Source organism: Heterodontus francisci, chromosome 4, assembly GCF_036365525.1.
Source record: "Heterodontus francisci isolate sHetFra1 chromosome 4, sHetFra1.hap1, whole genome shotgun sequence".
In the NCBI taxonomy this organism is placed as follows: domain Eukaryota; kingdom Metazoa; phylum Chordata; class Chondrichthyes; order Heterodontiformes; family Heterodontidae; genus Heterodontus; species Heterodontus francisci.
This window is the reverse complement of record NC_090374.1, coordinates 78020418-78039668: the sequence shown is the minus strand read 5'-3', so window position 1 is coordinate 78039668 and position 19251 is coordinate 78020418.

Below are 19251 nucleotides of genomic sequence, written 5' to 3'. Positions count from 1 at the left end.
AGAGACAGAGAGAGAAAAAGAGAGAGAGGGACCTTTCTTCTTCCAGTCCAGTTGCAGTCTTCCTTTCTGTAGCACAATTCAAAAAATACCCAGTCTGGCCAGCAGATAGGTCATGTGATCAGCTCTTTGTTTGAAACAGCAGTTTCTGGGAGGGTTGTTGGATTTCAAAGCTTTCCAGACACATTCGTTGGTGGTGGGGGGCGGGGGGAGGGGAGGGGGGTGTGGAGCTCTGGCTCTACACAGTCAAAGGATATTGATCACCAATATTGTCCAGACCAATCTCGTTAATTGTATCAATGAGCACTCCCATTGTCTCTCTATTCAACTGTCTCTCAGAATGCAAATCTGCAACCATGTTTTCAGCTGTTCATTTTTTTTAAAACAAGTTATTTGCAATGCCCAGTAAAAAAAAGTTTCAGGTAGTGTCCCATATGACGAAATTAATATGTTTCCATTTGGCAGGTGTGATTTCCATCACACCTCCGCCCCACTCTGAATGAAATGCCATAATAGGGGAACATTTCATTATAAGTTAGAAGGACGAGAAAATACAGGAGAGTGCACATACATTTCTCTCATTCATTCTCATTCATTCAGAAATCTTAGAAATTGCCTTTCTTTTCCTTTGTAGCAGTGCTGCTTTGAACTGCCCCTTTTCCCTTGAGGTGGGTCTGAGATAGTCATGTGTTACCTAAGGGATTTAAAGTTTCTTTAATATCAGCTTGTAATAAGTTGGGAATGGGCATCCCAATGAACATATGATTTTTGGGTAGGTTCGATGTTTGCATATTTCCATCATTGTCTAGGTTTCCTTTCTTCCTGTTGGAGTCTGCAGGGGGATTGTTAGATTGCATTAGCTTTGAGTTTGAGCTCTGATCATGGGAGTCTGCAGTGGGTGGATCCACTTTGACCTCACTTTCAGCGCTCTGGTGAGTCATCCAAATGCTGCGTACTACAGGGTATTGTTTGTTCCCTTTTCTCCTGACTGTGGGGAAGGATTCTTTGATAATCTTCCCTTTGTCCTCTGGGACACTCCTGCTTATAGGTATTTGTCCAAATTCCACTGCACTCCCTGCGGCACTTCGACTAGGTGAGGTATCACCCTCAATGGTTCTCTACCCTCTTAAGGACTTTCTTTGTCCCTGCAGGTTTCTGCAAATGTTGTTAGCAGCCCTGGTAGTGTGCTCCTTTTGTCTGCATTTACATAGGAGGATGTGGGGTCTACTTTTTCCAACATTTCAGGGTTGGCTGACCGGACAGAAGGGGTTTTAATTTGGAAATCCTCCCGAATCTTCATTAACCTGCGGGAAGGAGTGAGACTGAGCGAGACTGGCACAGTTTAAAAGAGCAGAGGTGGGAAGGAGCGAGACTGGCACAGTTTTAAAAGAGCAGCGGCGGGAAAGAGTGAGACTGAGCGAGACCAACACAGTTTAAAAGAGCAGCGGCGGGAAGAAGCGAGACCAGCACAGGGAGCGGAGAGCAGTCGGACCTGTGTGGGAGCAGTCCAGGTGCGCCGGAGTTTTGAAAAAAAAGTCAACAGTGACATCACAGGAAAGCTGCAAGGTGATTGGTTGGTGAGTAACAGCTGTTAGGGAATAACTCTAATTAGCTCGGTAAGTAACTAAGGTAAAAAGAAACGTCTACAGTTCTTTTTTAATATAGTAGGCAGTGTATTTTTAGGGAATCAAGATTCCTAGTGTAAATAATCAAATTTTTGGGTAATTTAAGGGAGTAAAAACAGAGTGAAAAAAAACAAAGTGACATCTCTTTTTTTAAAAAAAAACCTCAAGTGATAAGGTGAGCAGTACTAAAGGGTTTTTATTTATTTATTTATTTTAATTAGTGTAATTTATTAAGGACTTTAGATTATACTGGGTAGTGTTTGGAGTAGAACAAGTCCCCTAGTGTAATTAGTTTTTTAAAGGGAGTAAGTAATTAATTTAAAGGTAATTCATGGCAGGAGAGCTCGCACCCGTGGTATGCTCCTCCTGGGCTATGTGGGAAATCAGGGATGCTTACAGTGTCCCTGGCAACCATGTGTACAGGAAGTGTATCCATCTGCAGCTACTGACAACCTGCATTATGGAGCTGGAGCTGTGGGTGGATTCACTGTGGAGCATCCACGATGCTGAGGACGTCGTGGATAGCACGTTTAGAGAGGTGGTCACACCGCAGGTAATTGCAGCACAGGCAGAAAAGGGATGGGTGACCACCAGGCACAGTAGTAGGCACAGGCAGGTAGTGCAGGAGTCCCCTGTGGCCATCCCCCTCTCAAACAGATATACCGCTTTGGATACCGTTGGGGGGAAAGCAGCAACAGCCAGGACCGTGGCACCAAGGATGGCTCTGCTGCACAGCAGGGGAGAAAAAGGAGTGGAATATCTATAGTGATAGGGGATTCTATCATAAGGGGTACAGATAGCCGTTTCTGTGGCTGCAAACGTGACTCCAGGATGGTATGTTGCCCCCCCTGGTGCTAGGGTCCAGGATGTCACGGAGCGGTTGCAGGACATTCTGAAGGGGGAGGGTGAGCAGCCAGAGGTTGTGGTACACATTGGTACCAACAACATAGGTAGAAAAAGGGATGAGGTCCTGCCACAAGAATTTAGGGAGCTAGGTAGCAGATTAAAAAGCAGGACCTCTAAGGTTGTAATCTCTGGATTACTCCCGGTTCCACGTACGAGTGAGTTTAGAAATAGGAAGTCGGAGCAGATGAATGCGTGGCTGAGGAGATGGTGCAGGAGGGAGGGCTTTAGTTTCCTGGATCACTGGGTCTGTTTCTGGCAAAGGTGGGACATGTACGAGTTGGACGGGTTGCACCTGAACCGGAATGGGACAGGCATCCTTGCTGGAAGGTTTGCTAGTGCTGTTGGGGGTGCGGGGCGGGGGGTTTAAACTAATTTGGCAGTGGGATGGGATACAGAGTGGAGCTACAGTAGGGGGTAATACAGAACAGAAACTGAATCTGTCTGGAAGGCAGAGTAAATATAGACCTGGTAAGGCACAGGTGAAAAATGTAAAGCTGGATTGCATCTTTTCAATGCAAGGAGTCTTACTAGAAAGGCAGATGAATTGAGGACATTGATTAACACATGGGATTATGATATTATTGCTATCACAGGGACATGGTTGAGGGAGGGACAGGGCTGGCAGCTCAATATTCCAGGGTATAGAATCTTCAGGCGCGACAGGGGAGGGGATAAAAGAGATGGCATTGCACTGTTGATCAAGGAGTCAATTACTGCAGTAAGGAGGGATGATATCTTAGAAGGTTCCTCAAATGAGGCCATTTAGGTAGAACTTAAAAACAAAAAGGGGGCAATCACTTGGCTGGGAGTGTATTACAGACCTCCAAACAGTCAGGAAGAGATAGAGGAGCAGATATGTAGGCAAATCCCAGAGAGGTGTAAAAATAATAGGGTAATTTAGTAAGGGATTTCAACTTCCCCAATATTAACTGGGATAGTCTTAGTGCAAAAAAAAATTCTTAAAATGCATACAGGAGAGCTTTTTGAGCCAGTACATAGAAAGTCTACAAGAGAAGGGGCAGTACTGGACCTAATCCTAGGGAATGAAGCCGGACAAGTGGTAGAAGTGTCAGTGGGGAGCATTTCGGGGATAGTGACCATAACTCTAAGATTTAAGGTAGTTATGGAAAAGGACAAAGATGGACCAGAAATAAAGGTATTGAATTGGAGGAAGGCCGATTTCAATATGATAAAACTGAATCTGGTCAAAGTAGACTGGGAGCATCTACTTGTAGGAAAGTCTACAGCACATCAGTGGGAGCCATTCAAAGAGGGAATTGTGAGAGTTCAGAGCCAACACCACCCGTTAAGGTGAAGGGTAGGACCAACAGGCCCAGGGAACCATAGATGTCAAGGATATAGAGGATTGGATCAGGAAAAAAAAGGAGGCTTACGGCAAATCTCAAGCGCTGAAAACAGCCGAGGCATTAGAGGAGTATAGAAAGTGTAGGGTGGCACTTTAAAAAGTAATTAGGAGAGCGAAGAGGGGACAGGAAAAAACACGAGCAGGCAAGATAAAGGAAAATCCTAAGATGTTTTATAAGTATATTAAGGGTAAGAGGATAAGCAGGGAAAGAGTAGGGCCCATTAGGGACCAACATGGCAATCTTTGTGTGGAGCCGGAGGACATAGGTGAGGTTTTAAATGATTATTTTTCATTGGTGTTCACTATGGAGAAGGACATTGTAGGTGTAAAGATCAGGGAGGAGAATTGTGATATACTTGAACATATTAGCATTGAAAGGGAGGAAGTATCAGCTGTTTTAATGGGCTTAAAAGTGGATAAAACCTCAGGCCCAGATGAGGTGTATCCCCGGCTGTTATGTGAGGCAAGGGAGGAGATAGCAGGGGCTTTGACACAAATTTTCAAATCCTCTCTGGCCACAGGAGAGATACCAGAGGATTGGAGGACAACGAATGAGGTATCATTATTCAAGAAGGGCAGCATGGATAAACTAGGTAATTACAGGCCGGTGAGTCTAACATCAGTGGTTGGGAAAATATTGGAAAAATTCTGAGGGACAGGATTAATCTCCACTTGGAGAGGCAGGGATTAATCAGGGATAGTCAGCATGGCTTTGTCGGGGGAGATCGTGTCTAACTAACTTGATTGAATTTTTCGAGGCGGTGACTAGATGTGTAGATGAGGGTAAAGCAGTTGATGTAGTCTAGATGGATTTCAGTAAGGCTTTTGATAAGGTCCCCCATGGGAGATTGGTTAAGAAGGTAAGAGCCCATGGGATCCAAGGCAAATTGGATCCAAAATTGGCTTAGTGGCAGGAGGCAGGAGGTAATGGTCAAGGGCTGCTTTTGCGATTGGAAGCCTGTGACCAGTGGTGTACCACAGGGATCGGTGCTGGGACCCTTGCTGTTTGTAGTGTACATTAATGATTTAGACGTGAATATAGGAGGTATTATCAGTAAGTTTGCAGATGACATGAAAATTGGTGGTGTTGTAAATAGTGAGGAGGAAATCCTTAGATTACAGGACAATATAGATGTGCTGGTAAGATGGGTGGAGCAGTGGCAAATGGAATTTAATCCTGAAAAGTCTGAGGTGATGCATTTTGTGAGGACTAACAAGGCAAGGGAATATACAATGGATGGTAGGAGCCTAGGAAGTACAGAAGGTCAGAGGGACCTTGGTGTACTTGTCCATAGATCGCTGAAGGCAGCAGCACAGGTAGATAAGGTTGTTAGGAAGGCATGTGGGATACTTGCCTTTATTAGCTGGGGCATAGAATATCAGAGCAGGGAGGTTATGATGGAGCTGTATAAAACGCTAGTTAGGCCACAGCTGGAGTACTGTGTACAATTCTGGTCACCACACTACAGGAAGGATGTGATTGCACTGGAGAGGGTGCAGAGGAGATTCACCAGGATGTTGCCTGGGCTGGAGCATTTCAGCTATGAAGAGAAACTGAAAAGGCTAGGGTTGTTTTCCTTGGAGCAGAAAAGGCTGAGGGGGGACATGATTGAGGTGTACAAGATTATGAGGGGCATTGATAGGTTAGATAGGAAAAAACTTTTTCCCTTAGCGGAGGGGTCAATAACCAGGGGCATAGATTTAGGGTAAGGGGTAAGAGGTTTAGAAGGGATATGAGGAAAATATTTTTCAACCAGTGGGTGGTTGGAATCTGGAACGCACTGCTTGAAGAGGTGGTGGAGGCAGGACCCCTCACAACATTTAAAAAGTATTTAGATGAGCACTTGAAACGCCATAGCATGCAAGGCTACGGGCCAAGTGCAGGAATATGGAATTAGAGTAGTTGGGTGTTGGATGGCCGGCACAGACACGATGGGCCGAAGGGTTTGTTTCTGTGCTGTATAACTCTACGACTATGACAGGAAAACCGTAAATTCATTGCTTGGTAAGTAATTGCTAATTTGAATTGCCTATTCTAAGTTGATTACAGATTAGAGGTGAATAGGAGAAATATTTTACAGATTAAAAACCTAAAGACAAGTTTGAAATTAAAAAAAACAAATTAAAATCTAATTAAATAAAATAGAGATGCAGGGCCAGGCGATGTGTTGTACCTGCATGATGTGGGAGCTGGTGCACCCCATTGTGGTTCCTAGTGACCACATCTGTAGCAAGTGCTGGCTGACAGAGGAATTCCGGCTTAGAGTTGATGAGCTGGAGTCTGAGCTTCGGACACTGTGACACATCAGGGAGAGGGAGAGTTACCTGGACGCTGTGTTTCAGGAGACAGTCACACCCCTTAGATTAACTACCTTGAATTCAGGGACAGGAGGGTGTGACTATGAGTGAGGCAGGTAGAGGGAACCAGGAGGTAGTGTTGCAGGAGTCTCAGCCCTTGTCCTTGTCCAACAGATTCAAGATTCTTGCTCCCTGTGTGGACGACAGCAGAGACTGTAGGGAGGATGAGCAAACTCAGCATAGCACTGTGGTACAGGGAGCCATTCAAGTGGGGGGAGAAAAGAGAAATGTAGTCGTAATCGGGGATAGTATAGTTAGGGGCATAGACACTGTTTTCTGTGGCCAGGATCGAGAGTCCCGAAGGCTTTGTTGCCTACCTTGTGCCAGGGTTCAGAATATCTCATCTTGGCTGCAGAGAAGCTTGGAGTGGGAGGGGAAAGATCTAGTTGTTGTGGTCCACGTAGGTACCAACGATATAGGTAGAACAAGGATAGAGGTTCTGCTGAGGGAATATGTGCAGCTAGGGGCTAAAATAAAAAGCAGAACCACAAAGGTAATATTCTCCGGATTACTACTTGAGCCACAAACTAATTGGCCCTGGGTCAATAAGATTAAAGAGGTAAATATGTGGCTCAAAGATTGGTGTGGGAGAAATGGGTTTGAATTCATGGGACATTGGCACCAGCACTGGAGAAGGAGGGAGTTCCGATGGGATGGGCTCCACCTGAATCATGCTGGAACCAGAGTCCTGGCAAATTGCATAACTAGGGCTGTAGATATTTAAACTAAATAGTTGCGGGGAGGGTTCAGTTGCATGGAAAATTAGGAAGTCAAAGTTAAATGTGAAGGTAGGAGTGCAGGTTAGTGATGAGGCTGATTGTTACCAGAATATAAACGGTAGGGACAGAATGTGTGAATGTCATATTGCTACAAGGAATCGTACAAGAGTAGGGAAATTTGATAATAGAACAAACTTAAAGGCTTTGTATCTGAATGCACAAAGCATTCGGAATAAAATGAATGAGTTAACAGCGCAAATAGAGACGTGGCGATTACTGAGACGTGGTTGCAGGGAAACCAGGTTTGGGAATTGAATATCCAACGGTACTCAGTATTTCGGAAGGATAGGCAGGAAGGAAAAGGAGGTGGTGTAGCTTTGTTAGTAAAGGAAGAGATCAGCGCTGTAGTGAGAAATGATTTAGGCACTGGAGATCAAAACGTAGAATCAGTCTGGGTAGAAATAAGAAATAGCAAGGGAAAGAAGACCCCGGTGGGAGTAATCTATAGGTCCCCAAACAGTAGTTCCGCAGAGGGGCACAGTATAAACCAGCAAATACTGGGGGCTTGTAAGAAAGGTAAGGCAATAATCATAGGGTGATTTTAATATGCATATAGACTGGATTAATCATATTGGCAAGGGGAGCCTCAAGGGAGAGTTCATTGAAAGTATTAGAGATTGTTTTTTGGCGCAATATGTTGTGGAACCAACCAGGAAGCAGGCTATTCTAGATTTGGTATTGTGTAATGAGGTGGGATTAATTAATGATCTCATAGTTAAGGATCCTCTAGGGAAGAGTGATCATAGCATGCTAGAATTTCAAATTCAGTTTGAGGATGAGAAATTGGAGTCCCACACTAGCATTCTGGAGTTAAACAAAGGTAATTACATAGGCATGAGGACAGATTTGACCCTTGTGGACTGGGCAGAAAAACTAAAAGGTAGGGCAGTTGATAAGCAGTGTCATATGTTTAAGGAGATATTCAAATGCTCCCAACTAAAATATATTCCACAGAAAGATTGTGAGAGGGGGAGAAAACATCCATGGCTAAGCAAGGAAGTTAAGGGTAACATAAAGACAAAAACTAAGGCATACCATATTGCAAAGGCCAGTGGCAGGCTGAAAGATTGGGAAACTTTTGAAGATCAACAAAGGGTTCCTAAAAAAATGATAAAAAGAGAAAAGGTAAGTTCTGAAAGAAAACTAGTGAAAACAGATAGCAAAAGCTTCTATAAGTATATAAACGGTAAGAGAGTAACTAAAGTGAATGTTGGTCACTTGGAGGATGAGACTGGGGAGTTAATGGTGGGGAACACAGAAATGGCAGAGACACTAAATCAGTATTTTGCCTTGGTTTTCATGGTGGAGGACACTAGTACCATACCAATAGTAACAAGTACTGCAGAGGTTATAGGAAGGAAGGAACTTAGAACAATCATCATCACTAGGGAAAAAGTACTGAGCAAACTATTGGGATTGAAGGCAGACAAGTCTCCAGGGCCTGATGGTCTACATCCTAGGGTCTTAAAGGAAGTGGCAGCGGAGATAGTGGATCCATTGGTTATAATATTCCAAATTTCCCTGGATGCGGGAAAGATTCCAGTGGATTGGAAAAAAGCTAATAAAACGCTAATATAAACTAATATTCAAAAAAGGAGGGAGGCAGAAAGTAGGAAACTACAGACCAGTTAGTTTAACAACTGTCGTTGGGAAATTATTAGAATCCATTATTAAGGAAGTAGTCTAAACGCAATCCATCAGAGTCAGCATGGTTTTATGAAGGGTAAATCGTGTTTGACCAATTTGCTAGAGTTCTTCGAAGATGTAAGAAGTGGATAATGGGGATCCTGTAGATGGACTTCCAGAAGGCATTTGATAAGGTGCCGCACAAAAGGTTAATACACAAGGTAAGATCACATGGGGTTAGGGGCAATTTATTAGCTTGGCTAACCAGCAGAAAACAGAGAGTCGGGATAAATGGGTCCTTTTCTGGTTGGCAAGATGTAACTAGTGGGGTGTCACAGGGTTCGGTCTTCGGGCCCCAACTATTTACAATCTATATCAATGACTTGGATGCAGGGATAGAAGGTACTATAGCCAAATTTGCAGATGACACTAAAATAGGTGGGATAGTAAGTTGCAATAAAGAAATAAGAAATTTACAAATGGATATGGATAGGTTAGGTGAATGGGCCAAAATCTGGCAGATGGAGTTTAATGTGGATAAGTGTAAGGTTATCCATTTTGGTCGGAAGAATAGAAAGGCAAATTATTATCTAAATGGAGAGAAACCTCAGAGTGCTTCAGTGCAGAGGGATCTGGGTGTCCTCGTGCATGAATCGCAGAAAACTGATATGCAGGTGCAGCAGGTAATAAGGAAGGCAAATGGAATTTTGGCATTTATTGCTAATGTAATAGAGTATAAAAGTAGGAAAGTGTTACTGCAACTGGACAAGGCATTAGTGAGACCGCACCTGGAGTATTGCGTACAGTTTTGGTCCTCTTACTTGAGGAGGGATGGAGTTGCATTGGAGGCAGTTCAGAGGAGGTTCACCAGATTGATTCCAGAGATGAGGGGTTTGTCTTATGAAGAGAGATTGAGCAGTTTAGGCCTTTACTCTCTAGAGTTTAGAAGAATGAGAGGAGATCTAATTGAGGTATATAAGATGATTAAGGGGATTGACAAAGTAGATGTAGAGTGGATGTTTCCTCAGGTGGGGCAATCTAGAACAAGAGGTCATAGTTTTAGGATAAGGGGTCACAGATTTAAAACAGAGATGTGGAGAAACTATTTCTTTCAAAGGGTCATGAATCTGTGGAATTCACTACCCCAGAGACGTTATAGCAGGGCATTTAGAAAAATTCAAGGTCATCAGGCAGAGTCAACATGATTTTGTGAAAGGGAAATCATGTTTAACCAATTTTTTAGAGTTATTTGAGAGAGTTAGATATGCTGTGGATAAAGGGGAACCGATGGATGTATTGTACTGAGATTTCTAGAAGGTATTTGATAAAGTGCCACATCAAAGGTTATTGCAGAAAATAAAATTTCATGGTGTAGGGGGTAACATATTGGCATGGATAGAAGGTTGGCTAACTGACAGGAAACAGAGAGTAGGCATAAATGAGTCATTTTCTGGTTGGCAAGATGTAACGAGTGGTGTGCTACAGGGATCTGTGCTGGGATCTCAACTTTTTACAATTTATATAAATGACTTAGATGAAGGGACCAAAGGTATGGTTGCTAAATTTGCTGATGACACAAAGATAGGCAGGAAAGTAACTTGTGAAGAGGACATAAGGGGGCTACAAAGGGATACAGATAGTTTAAGTGAGTGGGCAAAGACCTGGCAAATGGAGTATAATGTGGGAAAGTGTGAAATTGTCCACTTTGGCAGGAAGAATAAAAAAGAAGCATATATCTAAATGGTGAGTGATTGCAGAGCTCTGAGATGCAGAGGGATCTGGGTGTCCTAGTGCATGAATCACAAAAGATTAGTATGCAGGTACAGCACATAATTAGGAAAGCCAATAGAATGTTATCATTTATCGCAAGGGGAATTGAATACATAGAAACATAGAAAATAGGAGCAGGAGTAGGCCATTTGGCCCTTCGAGCCTGCTCCATCATTCATTATGATCATGGCTGATCATCCAACTCAGTAGCCTGTTCCCGCTTTCGTCCCATACCCTTTGATCCCTTTAGACCCAAGAGCTATATCTAACTCCATTTTGAAAACACACAATATTTTTTTATTCATTCATGGGATGTGGGCATCGCTGGCCAAGCCAGCATTTATTGCCCATCCTTAATTGCCCTTGAGAAGGTGGTGGTGGGCTGCCTTCATGAACCGCCGCAGTCCATGCAGGGTAGGTACACCCACAGTGCTGTTCGGAAGGGATTTCCAGGATTTTTACCCAGTGACAGTGAAGGAACGGCGATATAGTTCCAAGTCAGGATGGTGTGTGGCTTGGAGGGGAACTTGCAGGTGGTGGTGTTCCCATGCACCTGCTGCCCTTGTCCTTCTAGGTGGTAGTGATCGTGGGTTTGGAAGGTTGCAGGTGGTACAAGCATTTAATAAGCACCGTAAATTCTTTTATACATTATTCGAATTATACGAATTATTCGAAGTTAATTAAGAAAGTAATTAAAGTAAATTAACAGATAGCATAAGTAACAATGGCAGGACAGGTGTTATGTTGCAACTGTGGTATGTGGAAGCTTTCGAATGCCAAGGCAATCCAGGACAAACATGTCTGCAGATAGTGTAAGCAGCTGGAGGAATTCCGGATCAGGATTATTGATCTGAAGCCAAACTGCAAACAATGCGCAACATAAGAGAGGGGGAGAAATACCGGCGATATAGTTCCAAGTCAGAATGCTGTGTGACTTGGAGAGGAACTTGCAGGTGATGCTGTTCCCATGCATTTGCTGCCCTTGTCCTTCCAGTTGGTAGAGGTCGCGGGTTTGGAAGGTGCTGTCTAAGAAGCCTTGGTGCATTGCTGCAGTGCATCTTATAGATGGTACACACTACTGCCACAGTGCGTCGGTGGTGGAGGGAGTGAATGTTTGTAGATGGGGTGCCAATCAAGCGGGCTGCTTTGTCCTGGATGGTGTCGAGCTTCTTGTTGGAGTTGCGCCCATTCAGGCAAGTGGAAAGTATTCCATCACACTCCTGACTTTTGCCTTGTAGATTGTGGACAGGCTTTGGGGAGTCAGGAGGTGAGTTACTCGCCACAGGATTCCTAGCCTCTGACCTGCTCTTGTAGACACGGTATTTATATGGCAACTCCAATTCAGATTCTGGTCAATGGTAGCCCCTAGGATGTTGATAGTGGGGGATTCAGCGATGGTAATGCCATTGAATGTCAAGGGGAGATGGTTAGATTCTCTCTTGTTGGAGATGGTCATTGCATGGCACTTGTGTGGCGCGAATGTTACTTGCCACTTATCAGCCCAAGCCTGGATATTGTTCAGGTCTTGCTGCATTTCTACACGGACTGTTTCAGTATCTGAGGAGTCACAAATGGTGCTGAACATTGTGCAATCATCAGCAAACATCCCCACTTCTGACCTTATGATTGAAGGAAGGTCATTGATGAAGCAGCTGAAGATGGTTGGGCCTAGGACACTACCCTGAGGAACTCCTGCAGTGATTTCCTAGAGCTCAGATGATTGACCTCCAACAACCACAACCATCTTCCTTTGCACCAGATATGACTCCAGCCAGCGGAGGGTTTTCCCCCTGATTCCCATTGATCTTAGTTTTGCGAGGGCTCCTTGATGCCATACTCGGTCAAATGCTGCCTTGATGTCAAGAGCACTCACTCTCACCTCACCTCTTAAATTCAGCTCTTTTGTCCATGTTTGAACCAAGGCTGGAATGAATCAGGAGCTGAGTTGCCCTGGCGGAACCCAAACTGAGCGTCACTGAGCAGGTTATTGCTCAGCAAGTGTCGCTTGATGGCACTGTTGATGACACCTTCCATCACTTTCCTGATGATTGAGAGTAGGCTGATGGGGCAGTAATTGGCCGGGTTGGACTTGTCCTGCTTTTTGTGTATTGGACATACTTGGGCAATTTTCCACATTGCAGGGTAGATGCCAGTGTTGTAGCTGTACTGGAACAGCTTGGCTAGGGGTGCGGCAAGTTCTGGAGTACAGGTCTTCAGTACTATTACTGGAATATTGTCAGGGCCCATAGCCTTTGCAGTATCCAGTGCCTTCAGTCGTTTCTTGATATCACACGGAGTGAACCGAATTGGCTGAAGTCTGGCATCTGTGATGCTGGGGACTTCAGGAGGAGGCCGAGGTGGATCGTCAACTCGGCACTTCTGGCTGAAGATTGTTGCAAATGCTTCAGCCTTATCTTTTGCACTGATGTGCTGGACTCCCCCATCATTGTGGATAGGGATATTTGTGGAGCTACCTCCTCCAGTTAGTTATTTAATTGTCCACCACCATTCACGGCTGGATGTGGCAGGACTGCAGAGCTTAGATCTGATCCGTTGGTTATGGGATCGCTTAGCTCTATCGCATGCTGCTTATGCAGTTTGGCACGCAGATTGAACTCTTCATTGAACCAGGATTGGTCTCCTGGCTTGATGGTAATGGTAGAGTGGGGGATATGCCGGGCCATGAGGTTATAGATTGTGGTTGAGTACAATTCTGCTGCTGCTGATGGCCCACAGCACCTCATGGATGCCCAGTTTTGCATTGCTAGATCTGTTCGAAATCTATCCCATTTAGCCTGGTGGTAGTGCCACACAACACGTCAATGTGAAGGCGGGACTTGGTGTCCACAACAACTGTGCGGTGGTCACTCCTACCAATACTGTCATGGACAGATGCATCTGCGGCAGGCAGGTTGGTGAGGACGAGGTCAAGTATGTTTTCCCCTCTTGTTGGTTCCCTCACTACCTGCTGCACACCCAGTCTCGCAGATATGTCCTTTAAGGACTCGGCCACCTCGGTCAGTAGTGGTGCTACCAAGACACTCTTGGTGATGGACATTGACATCCCCCACCCAGAGTACATTCTGTGCCCTCGCCACCCTCAGTGCTTCCTCCAAGTGGTGTTCAACATGGAGGAGTACTAACTCATCAGCTGAGGGAGGGCAGTAGGTGGTAATCAGCAGGACGTTTCCTTGTCCATGTTTGACCTGATGCCATGAGACTTCATGGGGTCCGCAATCGATATTGAGGACTCCCAGGGCAACTCCCTCCCTACTGTATACCACTGTGCCGCCACCTCTGCTGGGTCTGTCCTGCCGGTGGGACAGGACATACCCAGGAATGGTGATGGCAGTGTCTGGGACATTGTCTGTCAGGTATTCCATGAGTATGATTATGTTAGGCTGTTGCTTGACTAGTCTATTGGACAGCTCTCCCAACTTTGGCACAAGCCCGCAGCTGTTAGTAAGGAGGACTTTGCAGGGTCGACAGGGCTGGGTTTGCCGTTGTCATTTCTGGTGCCTGGGTCGATGCCGGGTGGTCCATCCGGTTTCATTCCTTTTTATTGACTTGGTAGCGGTTAGATACAACTGAGTGGCTTGTTTGGCCACTTCAGAGGGCATGTAAGAGTCAACTACATTGCTGTGGGTCTGGAGTCACATGTAGGCTAGACCAGGTAAGGACAGCAGATTTCTGTCCTTCAAGGACATTAGTGAACCAGATGGGTTTTTACAACAATCGACAATGGTTTCATGGCCATCATTAGACTAGCTTTTTAATTCCAGATTTATTAATTGAATTCAAATTCCACCTTCTGCTGTGGTGGGATTTGTACCCATGTCCCCAGAGCAATACCCTGGGTCTCTGGGTTACTAGTCCAGTGACAATACCACTACGCCACTGCCTCCCCTCAATGTTTTGGCCTCAACTGCTTTCTGTGGTAGCGAATTCCACAGGCTCACCACTCTCTGGGTGAAGAAATTTCTCCTCATCTCAGTCCTGAAAAGTTTACCCCGTATCCTTAGACTATGACCCCTGGTTCTGGACTCCCCCACCATTGGGAACATCCTTCTTGCATCTACCCTGTCAAGTCCTGTTAGAATTTTTTCGGTTTCTATGAGATCCCCACTCACTCTTCTGAACTCCAGCGAATATAATTCTAACCGATTCAACCTCTCCTCATATGTCAGTCCCGCCATCCCAGGAATCAGTCTGGTAAACCTTTGCTGCATTCCCTCTATAGCAAGAACATCCTTCCTCAGATAAGAAGACCAAAACTGTACACAATATTCCAGGTGTGGCCTCACCAAGGCCCTGTATAATTGCAGCAAGACATCCCTGCTTCTGTACTCGAATCCTCTTGCTATGAAGGCCAACATACCAATTGCCTTTTTTATCGCCTGTTGCACCTGCATGCTTACCTTCAGCGACTGGTGTACAAGAACACCCAGGTCTCGCTGCATATTCCGCTCTCTCAGTTTATCGCCGTTCGGATGCATACCATCAGGCCCTGGAGATTTATCGGCCTTCAATCCCATCAATTTCCTCAACACCATTTCTCTACCAATACTGATTTCTTTCAGTTCATCTCTCTCACTAAGCCTTCCTGTTTTTGCTACCAAAGTGGATAACCTCACATTTATACACATTATACTGCATCTGAAATGCATTAGCCTGCTCACTCAACTTGTCCAAATCACCCTGAAGCCTCTTTGCATCCTCCTCACAACTCACCCTCCCACCCAATTTTGTGTCATCTGCAAATTTGGAGATATTACATTTAGTTCCCTCATCTAAATCATTAATGTATATTGTGAATAGCTGGGGTCCTAGCACCGATCCCTGCGGTACCCCACTATTCACTGTCTGCCATTCGGAAAAAAGACCAATTTATCCCTACTCTTTGTTGCCTGTCCGCCAACCAATTTTCTATCCATCGCAATACACTACCCCCAATCCCATGCGCTTTAATTTTACATGCTAATCTCTTATGTGGGACTTTGTCGAAAGCCTTCTGAAAGTCCAAATAAACCACATCCACTGGCTCTCCCTCATCAACTCTACTCGTTACATCCTCGAAGAATTCTAGTAGATTTGTCAAGTATGATTTCCCTCTCGTAAATCCATGCTGACTCTGCCCGATTCTACCACTGTTCTCTAAGTGCTCCGCTATAAAATCTTTGATAATGGACTCTAGAATTTTCCCCACCACTGATGTCAGGCTGACTGGTCTATAATTCCCTGCTTTCTCTCGACCTCCCTTTTTAAATAGTGGGGTTACATTAGCTACCCTCCAATCTGTAGGAACTGTTCCAGAGTCTATAGAATCTTGGAAGATGACTTCCACTATTTCAAGGATGCATCTCTGGGATGCATATCTCTGGGATGCATACCATCAGGCCCTGGGGATTTATCGGCCTTCAATCCCATCAATTTCCTCAACACCATTTCTCTACCAATACTGATTTCTTTCAGTTCATCTCTCTCACTAAGCCCTGTGTTCCCCAGCATTTCTGGTATGATACTTTTGTCCTCCTTTGTGAAGACAGAACCAAATTATGCATTTCGTTGGTCAGCCATTTCTTTATTCCCCATAATAAATTCCCTGTTTCTGACTGTAAGGGACCTACATTTGTCCTCACCAATCTTTTTCTCTTCACATACCTATAGAAACTTTTACAGTCAGTTTTTTTGTTCCCCGCAAGCTTGCTCTCGTACTCTATTTTCCCCTTCTTAATCAATCCCTTGGTCCTCCTTTGCTGAATTCTAAACTGCTCCTAATCCTCAGGTCTGTTGTTTTTCCTGGCAAATTTATATGCCTCTTCCTTGGATCTAATGCTATCTCTAATTTCCCTTGTAAGCCATGGTTTGCCTACCTTTCCCATTTTACTTTTGCGCCAGACCGGGATAAACAATTGTTGCACTTCATCCATGCGCTCTTTAAATGTTTGCCATTGCCTATCCACCGTCATCCATTTTGTAACGTTTCCCAATCCGTCATGGCTAACCCGCGCCTCATATATCCGTAGTTTCCTTTACTAAGATTCAGGACCCTTGTCTCAGAATCAACTCCATCATTCTCCATCTTGATGAAGAATTCTATCATATTATGGTCGCTCGTCCCCAAGGGGTCTCGTACCACTAGATTGTCAATTATACAAAAGGATAGAGGTTATGCTTCAGCTATACAGGGCATTGGTGAGACCACATCTGGAGTACTATGTAAAGTACTCATCTTATTTAAGGGGATGTGTTGGAGGCAGTACAGAAAAGGTTTATTAGATTAATACCTGGAATGGGCGGGCTGTTTTACGAGGGAAGATTGGACAGGCTAGGCTTGTATCCGCTGGAATTTAGAAGAGTAAGAGGCTACCCCTGAAGGGTCTTGACAGGGTGGATGTGGAAAGGATGTTTCCCCTTGTGGGAGAACCTAGAACTAGGGGTCACCCATTTAAGATAGAGATGAGGAGAAATTATTTCTCTCAGAGGGTCATGAGCCTTTGGAATTCTCTTCCTCAAAAAACGGTGGAAGCAGAGTCTTTGAATACTTTTAAAGCAGAGGTAGATAGATTCTTGATAAGCAAGTGGGTGGAAGGTTGTCAGGGTTAGGTGCAAATGTGGAGTAATCAGTTCAGCCATAAACTTATTAAATGGCTGAGCAGGCTCGAAGGGCTGAGTGGCCTACTCCTGCTCCTAATTTGTATATTCGAATCTCTCTTTTTCTCTCGCCTCTCTATCCCTTTCTCTCTCTTTTTCCCTGTCTTCTAATTCAAATTTCCTCTGTTTCACTTGTATCTTTGCCAATATTACCCTGTCTTACTCGAATTCTACCCTGCCTCTGATTCTTCTAGGGGAAAGTGGTTGGCCACTAGTCTCAGGAGTTCAGATTTCCTGGCTTTGGCATGGAAAGTGATCCCGCATTGCTCAGCCATATTCCTCAACTCCTCCGGAGATGCTGCCTTTAACTTATCCCAAGTTACTTCACCCTGGCGTGGGGAGGTACTGGCTTCGGTCGTGGACATGTTAGTATTCTAGCGCACCAACTGCAAGAAAACCTGTATTGAAGTCTTATCTCTTTTTAATTGGGATTAATTTGATTTCTCACTTCCCAGTAAAAAAAGTTTCAAGTAGTATCCCATATGACAAAATTAATATGTTTCCATTTGGCAGGTGTGGTTTCCATCACAACTCTGAGAAATGGAATGTGTTGGGAGGATGGAATGACATTTGTGGAGGGCGACTGTGAGGGGTGGATATCAAATGGCAATACGATGCAGGTGAGTGTCAGTGGCGACTATTGAAATGGAGATGTGAGGAGGAGTCTCTCGAGAAGGGAATGGGTGGACGTACAATGTGTGTTGGTCTGAGGACTGCTGTGTAGGCTGGTGATGTCAGAGTGAGGAGTTGGCACTTGAATGTGAGATGCCACTCAACTTTCCTCAACAATGATGAGGTCACTGAATCTCTTAGGCAGGAATGCCTCAGAGAAGTGGGGCAGGATGGGTTGTGGGTGGGGGGGGGGGTGGTGGGGGGGGGGTGCTCTGCCTTCCCTCTTTGAAACTCCATTACTCCAGTTGTTGTCTCTCAGCTTCCAGTTGCAGAATGCTGCCAATCTGTCTTTTGCTGGGATCCCTTTAAATATTGAGGCTTCAACAGTCAAATGTGGATCTTGATTACACCCGCCAGCTCCGATTGGCCAGGAAACCCGGAAGCAGAATGCTAATGTCGTGGCACAGTTAAAGAGTCACAGAAAAACCCACTCCACAAACCTTTGAGTTCCTGACCCGCTGCTGGCCTCCCCCACTGTAAATGAGTTCAAAAGTTAAAAGCCAGACCAATGTTTCCCCTAACTTTCTCTTTAGACTGTAGAAGATGAGCTTATCCAAGTTCAAACCTGAGAAGTTTTACATCTGTGAAATATATTCCAAGCCTATCATTTTATACAATGTCTACAGATAGGGTCAGGTGTTTTCTATTTTTATTGAGTTTAATTATTTCCCCTGGAGTAGTACATGGGAAGCATTGGACAGCAGCAGATGGCAAGCTTATACAATGAGTGTACATGACGTGAAATACTGTAATGCTATACAATGAAAGAAATTCTTAATTTTATTGTGTTGTATGAGACAGAACTATATCTTAAGTAGTCTTGCTCTAAGCATAGTCCCAAAGGAATCTCACCCCATTACGGAAAGACAGTTGGTGATGTATAGCTTGAGGGTCACCACTCTTCAAGCATGGGGCAAGGTGCGGAGGCAGGCCTCCATGAACTAACATAGCTGGTATAGGGATTGAACCTGCACTGTTGGCATTTTTCTACATTTCACTTCAGCTGTCTAGCCAACTGAGCTAACTGATCCCCTTTATTAGTAAATATTGAAGTCTTATATCTTGCCTACTGATCCCAATATGACCTTGGTCCATCATTGAAATATTATAAATATCCTTTTATTCTCTCATGTGATTTATAGTCTCACTGAAAAACATGGCAGTGTAATTCGGTAATAATTAGGATATGTGCTCAGATACTATAAGCTCAAAAATAGAAAGTTTAAAGTCAGTGGGTGAGGGGGTGGAAGGAGGTTGATAATTTAAAGATTCCTTTCATAGTATATTGCTTGATTTACCTCAATTTCCTTTCACAATCTTTTCAATCTTGATGCTGTCCAGTCGATCCTTTCTTTTCACAGGCCTTTCCTGTGTTTTCTAGCTTCTAACCATCATTAAATCTCAATCTGGGGGAATTTTCACAGACAAGGGGAGGCAGGTTTGGATGTCTATGGGGAGTTAAATCCCCCCTATAAAATATTGTGTCCAGATCCTGACA